Source organism: Amphiura filiformis, chromosome 2 (genome assembly GCF_039555335.1).
Source record: "Amphiura filiformis chromosome 2, Afil_fr2py, whole genome shotgun sequence".
Taxonomy (NCBI): domain Eukaryota; kingdom Metazoa; phylum Echinodermata; class Ophiuroidea; order Amphilepidida; family Amphiuridae; genus Amphiura; species Amphiura filiformis.
In genome coordinates, this window is record NC_092629.1 from 92,592,739 (window position 1) to 92,606,011 (window position 13,273).

Genomic DNA, 13,273 nt, shown 5'->3' on the forward strand with positions numbered 1-13,273 from the left:
CACCATTGCAAACGCACTGCAGCCTCCTCGTGTTTATCTCTCGTTGAAGAACTGTGTGACGAATACTGACGATGTCTGAGCATGCGCAGTTGCAATTTTCCGAAATTGCGAAAGGGCTTATTTGCAATTGATCATCCTGTTGACATTGATGCCAACATTATGGTTTTTTAAATAATATGAAGATCTGAGCGCAAGAAGACCGTAAGTCCACTTGGCCCATCAACATGTAGGCCTATACACTAACTTAGTTGCGTATAGTTTTGTATAGTTTGGTAATGTTTTATACATGTTCAGGGGCCAAAACAAATCTTTCACAACCTTTCATGATGTTTTCACCCTGGAACATGTATTAAACATTATAAAACCCTAAAATACTATACATGTACGTAACTTTAGTGTATACATGTTGAGGGGCCAAGTGGACTTACAGTCTTCTTGCGCTCAGGTCTTCATGCTTATAAAAATGCCTTATTATGGCTATGCTATTTGATGAAACATGAGACATTACCGACAATATCATGTCACCATGAAGGGAAATCGCAAATCAACCTCTTTATTGTATGTAGGCCTAATTTTATATGAATGGAAAGTTGTTAAAAAATGTGCTGTGAGCTGATTGAGCCCCAGGGGTTATCGCACAATGACGATCTATGATGATATTTTCTATTTCTTGGGATGGGATTTCTTCCGGGTCCAAGCACAGCCTGCTGGACCCATTCAGGTTACAGACTTTTTCCGGGTCCAGTGAGTTCAAAAAGCGTCCTGGACGCGAAAACGCGATAAACTGTGAACCGATATATGACGTCATTTGCTTGGTGAAGCAATGCCAAATCTTATTTCATTTTTAATTGGTTCAATTTATATACCAGCCGGCAGCCAGCATATCGCCCAATCATAACGCTTGTTCAAAGGAATTACATCGACAAGTGGGACTGCGAGAGCTAGCCATTTCGCTGGTTGCTTGATCTTGACGACTTGCAAGACCATCCGGTACCACTGTCAGGGTGCCGAAGCACAAGAAGCAGGTTCTATCGCGGTGTTTATTGAATAAGTAAGAACAAGAGACCAATTTTCTTTGAAATATTTATTATGAAAACAAGTAAAATAAACTCCCGAAGGAAAGTACACAGCAAATTTAAATTATTGTATACAATTGTATACCACCACTGGCGCATTTTGACAGCGAATTACCCATGGCGCAATGAGCAGCTTTTTAGCGCAAATTTGCACTTTTGCACCCTTATTTCAAGGCTTGGTAACTAGTGTGTAGAGTGTAGACGGGAGTTTCAATGCACGTGCTATGAATCGTTGTAATACATACATGTATGCCGTATTGGTCCGAGTATAGTCCCACCCGTTTTAGGTGAAAATTTTTCATAATGGGGGGGGGGGTGGGATTATACTCGAATTTCTAAAGTTATTTTTTTTTGGTTTTGGTTTTGGAGTGTCCATGGACCTACATGTAGACCTAAATGCTAGGATCATTCATGGTTGACCTAAAAAAATTTGCATGATGATTTGTTTGTTTTTTTAATATGAAAATTGATAATTTGTATTCATGTCATAGGCTACTCTAGCTTGAATTGAGATATCATTGAATTTGAATGCATTTTGATTTTTGAAATCATATTAGGGCTCATATTGAAATACCCTACCACATTTTCACACAGAAAGAAGGCAGGATTCCCCTCGCTAAGCGCGTGCCTCAGGAAAGCTGGGTCATAAAACAGATGGATTATATGCATCAGTGATACACCCTGCCCAGGATTTCAAAATGAGCGTTTATTGCGTTTTCGACAGTATTTTTGTGGGACATGAGAGCACCTCAGACCTATCGAATTGCATTCTGGATACTGAAGCATGTCTTTCTGATATCAAATAATTTTCATTTTTAAAAATCACAATATAATACAAATTTTATGACAAATTATAAAAATTTGATATTTTTCAAATTTTGATATATAACAGTCCTCGAAGTAAATTATATATCTAATGATATATTCTTAAAGTGTATGTAGCTGGGAGGAAAAGCCAACGGTCAATTGAAAATTTTGACCTTTCATATTGAAGATATGGATTTTTTTCCCAAAAAGACCTATTTTTTTTGGTGTTTTGGGGGAAAAAATCCATTTCTTCAATAATACGAAAGGTCAAAATTTTCAATTTATCGTCGGCTTTTCATCCCACCTACATACACTTTTAAGTATAAATCATCAGATTTATAAAGTTTACTTCAAGTACTGTTAAATATCAAAAATATCAATTTTTAATGATTTGCCATAAAATGTGTATTAAATTGCGATTTTCAAAAATCAAAATTATTTGATATCAGAATGACATTCTTCGTATTCAGAATGCAATTCGATATGTCTGATGTGCTCTAATGTCCCAAAATAAATAGGCCTACTGTCCAAACGTTCATACCCCAGCCCTTAAAGGGGCATTTCGTGATCCACAGCCTCATCCCCCCACTTTTCTCAAAAAAAGTTGAGATTTTTATATCACTGGAATACTCTGGCTACATAATGTTTATGTGCAATATTTCTTGCAGATTAATTCGTTCAGCAAAGATATCACGAAATTTGAATTTCGTTCTGGTGCACCAGAACGAAATTACAATGTATTGTCTATGGAGCAGTGTAATACACATAAAATCATGCATAACTCGCAAACGCAAAATCGGAATCAACTGAAATTTTGGGAATATGGTTTTTTCGTGGATATGTACTGAAAAATGTCATAAAAAGAGGATGCTAGGATCACAAAATACTCCTTTAATAGAGTATGACATGAATACAAATTATCAATTTTCATATATGTGTACATCCATATCAAACCGATGCACTTGTCGGCTGCTACATGTGTCTCATTTCACATAATAGCTAGGGGTAAATACCAGACTCATCTCCGAAGTGGAAGTCACTTCAAATCAACCCAAAGTCACATAGTTAGGGAATGTTCTCTGTATTCATAAACCTTGTGACTTTGGGATGATTTAAAGTGACCTAAACTTTGGAGATGAGTCTGGTGTTTATTCCTAGCTATTATGTGAAATGAGACACATGTACGTAGCAGCCGACAAGTGCATCGTTGTGATATGGATGTACACATATTAAAAACACAAAACATGCAATTTTTTTTTTTTAGGTCAATTTTTTTTTGTTTACAATTTCTGGAATTTTTTGAAAAATGGGGGATGGTACTATTATACTCGAACGTGGGCTATACTCGGACGAATACGGTATATTCAAACATTCCTATAAAACTGTCCAAAATCAGGTAGGTCTACCCTAGATAGCATAAATAATTGTAGCATGTTGTCACTGCAACAGCGTTGTCAGTTGAACTTTTGCGGCGATTTATTATCAAACCCCGGCGGTCAATCAAACGCTAGTTGCTGGTGAAAGCTACCGCTAGTTGTCCCAGCACATTTATTTCATTTTCAGTGCTATGAAATTCTACAGCAAGTCACGGTGAGCTCCCTAGCAAAATTACAATTTCTGGAATTTTTTGAAAAATGGGGTATGGGACTATTATACCGGTACTCTAACGTGGGGCTATATACTCAGACGAATACGGTATATTCGAACATTCCTATAAAACTGTCCAAAATCAGGTAGGTCTACCCTAGATAGCATAAATAATTGTAGCATGTTGTCACTGCAACAGCGTTGTCAGTTGGACCTTTGCGGCGATTTATTATCAAACCCCGGCGGTCAATCAAACGCTAGTTGCTGGTAAAAGCTACCGCTAGTTGTCCCAGCACATTTATTTCAGTGCTATGAAATTCTACAGCAAGTCACGGTGAGCTCCCAAGCAAAATCCGACTCAATCCCGGCCACATTCCCGCCACAAATCCTGGCCTCTTTGGCTACATTGAATTCCCCGAAAAACCCTGGTATATTCCCGACCCACCCGGGCAAAATAAATGCTCAAATCCCCGGCCAACTTGGATGCAAGTCCCGGCCATCCCCAGGTACCCAGAGGTCGGGACATGAATTGATAAGTGCGTAATCAGGCCTGGAAAATGGCAATTTGGCAAACTCCTTACCAGGAAATTTTGTGATTTGAAGGGAAATTTTGCTTTTCTGGATAAAGAAATACATAAGAAATGGTGGAAAATCCTGCTAATAATTTGAAGTGAAATTGATCTCTATTGCCGGGAAATAAACATTTTTTCCATGCCTGTGCAGTTGTAACACTGACACAGTCACTGGTAATTTTTGATGCCATGATGTGAAACTAATGGTGAGCAAATTTGAAGCTAAAGTACTTCTTGAGTAAGGTTTTTAGTTGCATTATGAAAATAAATTAAAAAGACTATAACATCATGATTACAGTACATGAACATAAAACCAGTGGTAGGAACAGGCATAAAAATTTCAAATTAATTCTATTGGAAGAGGGAACTTCTCAGAAACAATTTGACACCAAAAACAATCTTCTACTGAGTCTGTATTGCTATTTGCTAAGTGAAGTTATGATGAAATTAGTGTCGGAACATTAGGCCATATTCTCTGATAAGACTTAGGCCAAAAAAAAATTGTTTGCTTGCCCTCGAATGGATTTAAAAATTGGGTTGGTCGGTCGGGAAAAGTTTTTTTTGTTCTTCTTTTTTTTCTTTCCCTGATTAGATGGTCTTTTTTACAGGTACCAAACGCTGAATTTCCGTAGCTGTAACATCACGCCATGGTTCAGCATCTGTGCTCGCCACTTGCACCTTAAAAAATTATAGCTCTTCTACATATGTATGCCTACGTTTAATGAAGTGTACAATTCTCCTAGTGTTTTCTGCTTAATTCAAAACTACCTTTCAGATTAATCAGCATTTTCGGTCCTTGCTTCACCCGTACAGCTAGTGCTACTCGCGTTGTGTCCGCCATGTTTAAGTGAAATCATATTTATACCGAGCGATTTGTGCTCTTAATAAAAGTAGCCTCGACAAACATGTTGAAAAAAATAGTGCAATGTTACTTCCTTGTCAATACGAACAAATATCATGAATTTAAATATTTATAAACAAGAAATGAATATCTGGTACAACTCTGTTTTCAAATTTGATCTACTTTTACCATATTTAAAAATCTGCTATATTGTATCAATACTTGCACAATATGCACGGTTATATTTTGCCTGTAAATAAACTCATCCCTAGATGCGCTGTCCGAAATGTGCAGGTGGATAGCAAATTGTATTAGAGCTTAGACGCTGAGGTGGTATACGAAATTGTGGAACCCGACAGTCAGGTACAGCCGGACACGTAAACATGCAGGAAATAGTATTTTACAACGTTTCTTTTAAATCATCAGTTTTTTAGACGAAAAAATACATGCCATTTTTGGGAAAATTGCAAAAAAATTGCAAAAAAAAAAAACTTTTTCAAAAAAAAAAAGGTCTCACGGTCGGGACTGCCAAGACAGTCGGTCGGACGAGGGCAAGCAAACAACTTTTTTTTTTGGCCTTACCATAGGAGTGCATGGGGGGACTTTATAATTTTTGTGCCCCCTGTCAATTTTTTGTTTTCATTAAAATCTAATTTTTATTGAATATTATATGTATATTATCATTTTCAACACATCTGTGAAATTTTGTATGAAAATTCAAATTTTTGGTGAAAATGTGATTTTTGTGCTAATTTTGGTCATATTTTGCCATTTTTCGGCCATTTTGATCCCATTTTAGGCAAAAAACAATGATTTAAAAAGTACTTTCTCCCAGCAAATAAGTAAACTGGAATTGTTATGTGAAAAGGATGAAAGTTTTTGTCAAACCATGTTTCCCTTTTGTCTGTCAGAAGATGAATTTTGGGTCAAAATAGAATTGTGTCCCAAAATGCCCCTTTTTTTACCAAAACAGCGATTTACACCAAGGCATTTCTTCGGGGAGGGAAATAACCATTTTCCATGATTTAAAACACCAAATTCCATGATTTTCCGTGCGTCTCGCTGCATGGTTTTAAATTCTAAATTCTGTGATGTAATTTCAATTCCGTGATTATAAATAACATTTCACAAATCAAAATTAAATAAAGCGCATGTATACTCTATGTCTAGTTGTTTAAAGGTTGATATCTTTGAAGACAGACTTCATTTTCATTATTTTTACCTCACATTCTCATTATTTTTTCTTCATTTTTTATTTTTCTCAATTACACCGAGTTTTCGAAAAAAAGTAATTTTGGCTTCGATATAGCCCACTGGTATTGTTATGTTATACAGTGGTAAATAAACTTGACAATCCCCTATTTTTGGCTTGAAAAAAAAAGCACTTAGAAGAAGAAGCCATTTTTACCCATTGAAAAACATGTCAAATCATGGATATATAAACATCTCTTTAAAATTACAGTATGGAAAAAATAAGCCTGTCAGTAAAAATAAAATAGTGAAATCCACCCTGTTGAAATTTATCAAGTCAGTTATAATCCCTTTTAAAATAAATTTAAATGTTACTGGTCCAATTTTGAGGAAAAAATGGGAAAAAAATGTGAAAACTATGAAAAATATATATTATGTGCGTGATCCAAGATGACCACTAAAATCTGTAGTGTTAGGAAAGCTTGCAATGAACACCTAGAATATGGCCCACTGTACAGTAGTAGGAAAATTGTGAGTAGCTTTATTTTTCTTAGCAAGGTAAGCATTAATAAAACATCACCCTCACATTACATCTACTTGATGATACAGTACACTGTGAATCAGGATGAGACACAAACATACATGTATTCTTATTCACTGCTAGGGGTGTACATGTATGTGTGTGACAGGATGGGGGGGGGGGGGGGCTTTCATTTCAACTGCTTTTTAGAGTTTGGGTGTGTGACCAAGAAAATCAAGAAGAATAAATAATTAAGGCTGATCTCTTTTTCTGGTTTTCCCTGGATTTTCGGTGTTAATGCGGTTACAGGCCTGTAGCTAGGATTTATTTTTTGGGGTGAATGGAACTAAAAAGTGGACCTTTATTGAATGTGTTCTTCAAAATAGGGTCTGATTTCAACGTTTGTCCAAAAAGTGGACCTTTTGTGACTTTACAAAAAGTGTATTCCTTAAAAAAAGGCTGATTTACAGAAAAAGGGGGAACCTTTTTTAGATCATTGGCATTTGGAGGGGGTGGGTGTTGCACCCCTACCTCCCCTGGCTATGGCTTTCTTCTTGTATGCTGTTTGCACTCTTTGATAGGTTTTGCTGTGCCCATTTAAGGGTTTGGCTGTAATGACGGCATGTGGGTAGCTGGCTGCAGAGAGCATAAGGTCGAATGGCACCCCATGATTTTCATAAATTTTGAAATGGTAGGCTTTAGATCTTGATAATCAATTTGCCCAGTTTGGTTAGCAATTTTGACTTCATATTCAATTGATTGATTGCAATTTTTTTGTAACATCATTTGTAATGATGTGGCATTTAAGATGAATGATGTAACTCAAAAGGTCATTAAGTAATGGATTGGAAATCTGAAATGACCTGGCCAGGCTCTGCTAGGCTCAGCAGCAAGACTTCAGATTAATGCATAGCACATGTGTCTGATTTTACATTGTTGTTCAGTAAGTTGATCAAAGGATAAAATACCCTCATCAATATGTGTGCTAATCGATTTTGGGTGACTTTCCTTATTTTACAAAATTACATTTTTTAAATTTTCTCATAGACCTTTATTGGACTTTGAAGACTATATTTGCATGTTTTAACTTTCATAGTACAGTGAAAAAAGCATTAATGCTCCGCAGCAATTATTTCCTCCTCTACGTGGGAAGGGGGTACACCCCCTATATGGGGGGGGGGTGGTTCATACATTCATCCCCTAATAATGTCACAGGCTGTTTGTGGTTTCTGACCAGATTAATATCATATTTGGCCATTTTGTCCGGAAAAATGCTTTTCCATGAATGTTCCACTTTTGCACCATATTTCACCATTTTACCTCAATTACAAAACTTAACATTCTAACCAATCATGGATCATAGTCATACTGGGTTAGATTGACAGCAACATTGTACGCTTAGAACTATTTTTTTTCATTCTTTTATTGTGAGTTAATTTTCTTACACGCAGAGTTCATCCCCACTCTGATGATTTGGTCTCGAAATATATCTTGCTTCAAGCATCCACCTTTAGTGATCAAAGATGTGTTATTATATCTTCTCATCATGTCATTGTGTCATCTTTACCAAATTTTCCATTGTCATTCACATTTGTATGATGTCAGTGAGCGATATTTACATTTGTTCAAATCAAGACTTAAGTGATGGTGTGCATTTTATGACATATGGTATATCTTACATCAGTCAATCCCTGTTGCATCAGTGTGTAGTACATAAGATGATACATGCGGCTAACAGTTGGCTCTTCCAGTTGAAATTCATACTCCCCATGGAAGACATGACCTTAAATCTTCCACACAGGGGAAGTTACCAGAATGGGTGACTCCATTTGGACTCCATTTTTAAATCTACACCATCCTGTGTGGGAGGTCATGTCTTCCATGGGGGTGTAAGGATTTCAACTAGAATATAGCCCATTTGGAGCTGAGTGTAGAGCAACTTGCTGACTCACATAGACTTGACTATGTACATGTATGTATGTCATTAGCAGTGATTTTGACTTCAAGTAGTAGAGTATGAGTGGCGTCAATGTATATCAATAGGGGTAGCGATATCATTGTAATTATACTGGTGGGGCCGGGGACACAGGAAGCACCTAAAAAGTGTAACATTGGGCTATTCCAGCTGAAATCCATACTCCTCCTATAGAACATTTAGAAGACATGACATTATTCTCCCACACAGGGGATGTAGATTTCGTACGCAGTCTGAGTCACTCATTCAGGTAAATAGAATGGAATAGCCCATTTCTTTTTATCCTTGTGGCTGCCAGGAAGCCAATTTTCAGCAATAAAAATTAGCATAACAATAATTCATAACCTCATTAATATACGCGAAATATGTGATCCAATCATTTATATTTATTTGGAAAAATGCAAACGCTGAACACGGTCACTACTCACTAATAAACAATATTGGACCTCCGCGCCGTCAACGTAAATATTAGTAACCTCCGCGCGCGCCGTGTTGTGCGTCAACAAACTGCGCACACGCTGGCTGCCATATAGGCCTATGGATTGCGCGTTACCATATTTGCACAGATTGTGATACGCACTTCTGTTATTGGTCGTTCTGTTTTAGCCTGATCGATTTTTGAAAAGGCAAAATTGTTTATTTTTGAGGCAAATTGTGTGATATTTTGGAAAGTGACGGTTATGAACATGAATGAGGTTCATAACTTTGCATCGGTAATATGTCGGGCATTGTGAAAAATTTAAACATTTTGCCTTTGGATCTCGGAATATTCCTCGGTTCGAAAGGAAAAATGTTTAAATTTTTCACAAAGTAATGATGGCATTGGTTTGAGCCATTGACTATTTTGAACTTTTCAACAGCTAAGAAGGAATTTGTTGCCTCATTGCCTGCATATTTGTGACATCAAGGGGAATGAGTCGGATGTCGCTAATATTGTTTCCGAGATATTGGCAAAAACAGTGTTCAAATTCTTTTGTTTTATATTGTTTTCAGCCATTGATAAATTGCTCATAACTTGGTAACCAGATGTTCGATTATGATGGGGTTTGCATCAAAATGTAGCATTTGTAAACTGCCAGAAAATGATGTAAAAAACTTCAAATTGAAAATTGCCGACATGTGGCTCATTCCCCTTGATCATGTCACATTTGTGCAATGGTATTTAAATATACTGTACAAATGTATCACTGCCAAATTTTGACTTTTTCATTTTATTCAGCAACTTATAAATTAGGCACTGGCATGGTTTGCACTAGGTTGCAGGAACTGATAACTCTTGCACATGGACATGGCCAGAATTTTCCATATCATGCATCGATAGTTCCAGAGCAGTGCATTGCATTACGGGGCATTTTTGTGGTCTTGCATTATGGGGCATTTATTTCATGAATTCATACGAAAATCGCTAGATACATCATGTAGTACATCTGTTGACAGCATTGCAAAATATTACCATTGTGACATGAAAATAAAATCGCAATAATGTCGTACCCTACGATAGATCATACATCCATTCTAGCATCAACAGTCGGTTTTTATTCATGATAATCAAATGTTCGCAATCTCGTGTTACACTCTGTGGAATTTTTGAAGTCTTTCTTGTGTTTTAATGTGTAAAGTACAATGTAAAAGTGCTAGTGCAAAATAGGTCAAATGAAGTGAATTTATGTATGTGGTGTGTGTAATGTTGGTTACTCATACATGTAGCTAGGTAGGTAGGCTGAAATCAGGAATTGTCTCTGCACATGCCTTGGGCTATTCCAGTTAAAATCCATACACCCCCTATGGAAGTCATGACTTTAAATCTTCTACACAAGGAGTGTGAATTTCAAATGGGGTTACCTGAATGGGTGACTCTATTTGGAATATACACTCCCTGTTTGGAACATTAAGGTATATCTTCCATAGGGGGTGTATGAATTTCAACAGGAATAGCCTATTGATTTTGGTGTTATGCAGAGAGAGAGAGAGAGATGTGAGACATAGATATTTGGACTAATGATGACATAACGTATGTATTTCACAGCGCGATAAAATGACCCCTCAGGACTACGTGTCTCACAACCAGACAGTTTACATTCATCAATCAATAATAAACTTGCTATGTGATAAGTTCAGATCTTTAGGTAACTACCTTGCTAATGTGTTGAATCATGCTCATCTATCCAGACACAGTTCTTTAACCCTAACATACTTCTACATTCAAGGAATGACCTTTACACACACTAGGATCTCTAACATGACAATATTCTTCTACACAGCTGAAAGAATGCCCTTTGGATGTGTTGGGTACAATTTGAGCTGTGCATTTAATAGTTGGGGTCATTGAGCTTTGCCTTTGGGTATGAGATCATTAATTACAGCTCATTCATGTAGTGAATGTGAAGGTGGTTTATATCCTTGCAAATGTCAACAGTACTCTAACCATCGTCCCACTGAGCCACTTTTTGTAATCCGGGACTGCGAAAGGGGGGGGGGGGTGTTGCATCATATAACATTATAAACATCTCAGAAAAAAGTAACTTTTAATATTCAAAAAAGGGCTATTGTATTACAAATCTGTAAAATAAGTTGGAACTTGGAAGCAGAATTTATTTCTGCGCATTTTGACACCTCATTTGATACGATAACCCAGAAAACAATAAAACACCGGTCAATTTAATGTAGCGAGGTCCAGATTTCATTTGAAAGTTGCACTTACATACAAATTTTTACAACACAAAAACACTCAGATATCATTACACAGATATCCTTCCATTACACTGAATACAAAATCAATACAATTTACTGCAACTTTCAAATCTTGGGTTAAAATTTAAATGTATGCTGTGGCGTCAAAATTTAGTTAATTGCTACAAATGAGGTGTCAAAATGTGTAGAAATATATTCTGCTTCCAACGCATTTTACAGATTTGTAATACAATCGCCCGTTTTTGAATAATGGTCATTATTTAAGGGGGGTTAGTTACTTTTTTTGAGTTGTTTATTTGGTACCAATGTATAACTATGGGTTGAGTCTCCTCTAATCAGTGATACAAAAATAAGTACAAGCATCCCCCACATACTGTTGCTGTGACATAATGATGTGAGTATGCCCTCGCAAAATAGGGAAATTCCAGCTGGCTATGTACCAAAACGACCAACAATTATAGGCCGATTTGACTTTTTAAAAATCAGATATGTTGCATTCTGTGGTGATAAAATTAGTATACTGTAGATTAGAGGAGCAGCTAGATTGGTGTGGCAGGGTTGTAACTAGAGAATTTTTAGTGCCAGGTGGTATTTGAGGGAATTTTTCATGAAATTGAAAATTTTATTGAAAATTGTCTAAATTTGGCCAAATTCTATGTGATTTTGCAATTTTTGACACTTGAGTGCTGGGTGTTAGAGTTTAAATTGTTTATCAGTGGTGGGCTCTAAATCTGAGTGTCGGGCTCTGTCGCCCGCCACCGCCTGCCATAGCTACATCCCTGGCTAAGAAACAAGATAGAGTGAAGACGAGTAATACATGTGTAAATGTCTTTGTTGAAATAAGAGGAGACAGTATAGACCTAACCTGATGCATGCATGTGTATTAGTAGAGTGACCCAGTTCAACTAGTCGTAATCAAGGCAACGTATCTCAAATGCAATTCAAGAGAGAATAAGTAAAGAGATGCTGAAAAGCATCCCAATCACATAGCACAATGCATATTGAACCACAATGATTGAACTATGCTGAGATTAAAATGTATTTAGGTTGTTGGCAGTCTGTGAGTAACTGATTTGTTTTTGACTATACGTTGTATACATTTGCTGGGTGTTAGCATAGATCTATATGTTGTTAGTGGTGTTAATGAAGAAAGATACACATACACACAAGTCCAACTAAAACACAAAGATGTCAATAAAAGTCCTAAAACCAACAACTGATCAATCAAAATAACAAGTGTTGATTCAACACAGTATCCATATCAACATGACCATGAGTGATGAGTGGGGAGAAAGTCCATCTGTAATCGTCCATTTACTCTGGATTATTCACGCATAAAAGTGACAAGCAGCACTTTCGGGAATAAATCACTGTGTAAAACAATCACTAAACAAGTTGGCAGACACAAGAGGTCTTGTTTTTGAACCAAATACACTTCTCGGTAGATTTTACTTCACACCCCAGAGTGAGTCATCATATTGACGGTGATCTTTTCAAATTGCATAATGCTATGTCTATCAAACAAAGCTAAAAATGTGGGACTGGGAGGAAATGTTTTGATCAAACAGGAATACATGTAGATTATTTTGATCTTTTTAAGATTTTTTCTTATCAATATCATGCTTATTTCTCATTTAATTTGAAGGTTGAGCATCAATATGTGCCCCTGGAAATGGGTGGCAAGAATGCAAGTTAAAAAAAAAAAAAAAGGGGGGGGTAATATTAGTTCTAACCTAACCCATACCCCAATCCTCATACCCTATTCCAATAACTGACATTTTGTTATTATAGTCATCCAGTCATGATTTCATGATTTAAGTCCAAATTTCATGTCACCAATGAAGTCTATTTGAATATTTTCCTCCATAAGGGAGAAGGGCTCATTATTTCACTTTCCATCACTTTATTCCTTCAGTTTTGAAGTGTAAATTAGGCCTAATTGTTTAGAATTAGAAATCTTTTGAATACGAATCTGAATGGGGGGGAAAAACTTTCAAGAATGTCAAAAATGTT

The 13,273-nt window shown here is 36.6% G+C and overlaps 1 protein-coding gene across 1 annotated transcript in view; it reads left to right on the forward strand.

Annotated features, from left to right (window-relative positions):
- LOC140146841 (protein unc-119 homolog B-like) overlaps window positions 1-13,273 on the forward strand; it is a 54,381-nt gene that overhangs the window by 1,025 nt on the left and 40,083 nt on the right. The window lies entirely within an intron of this gene.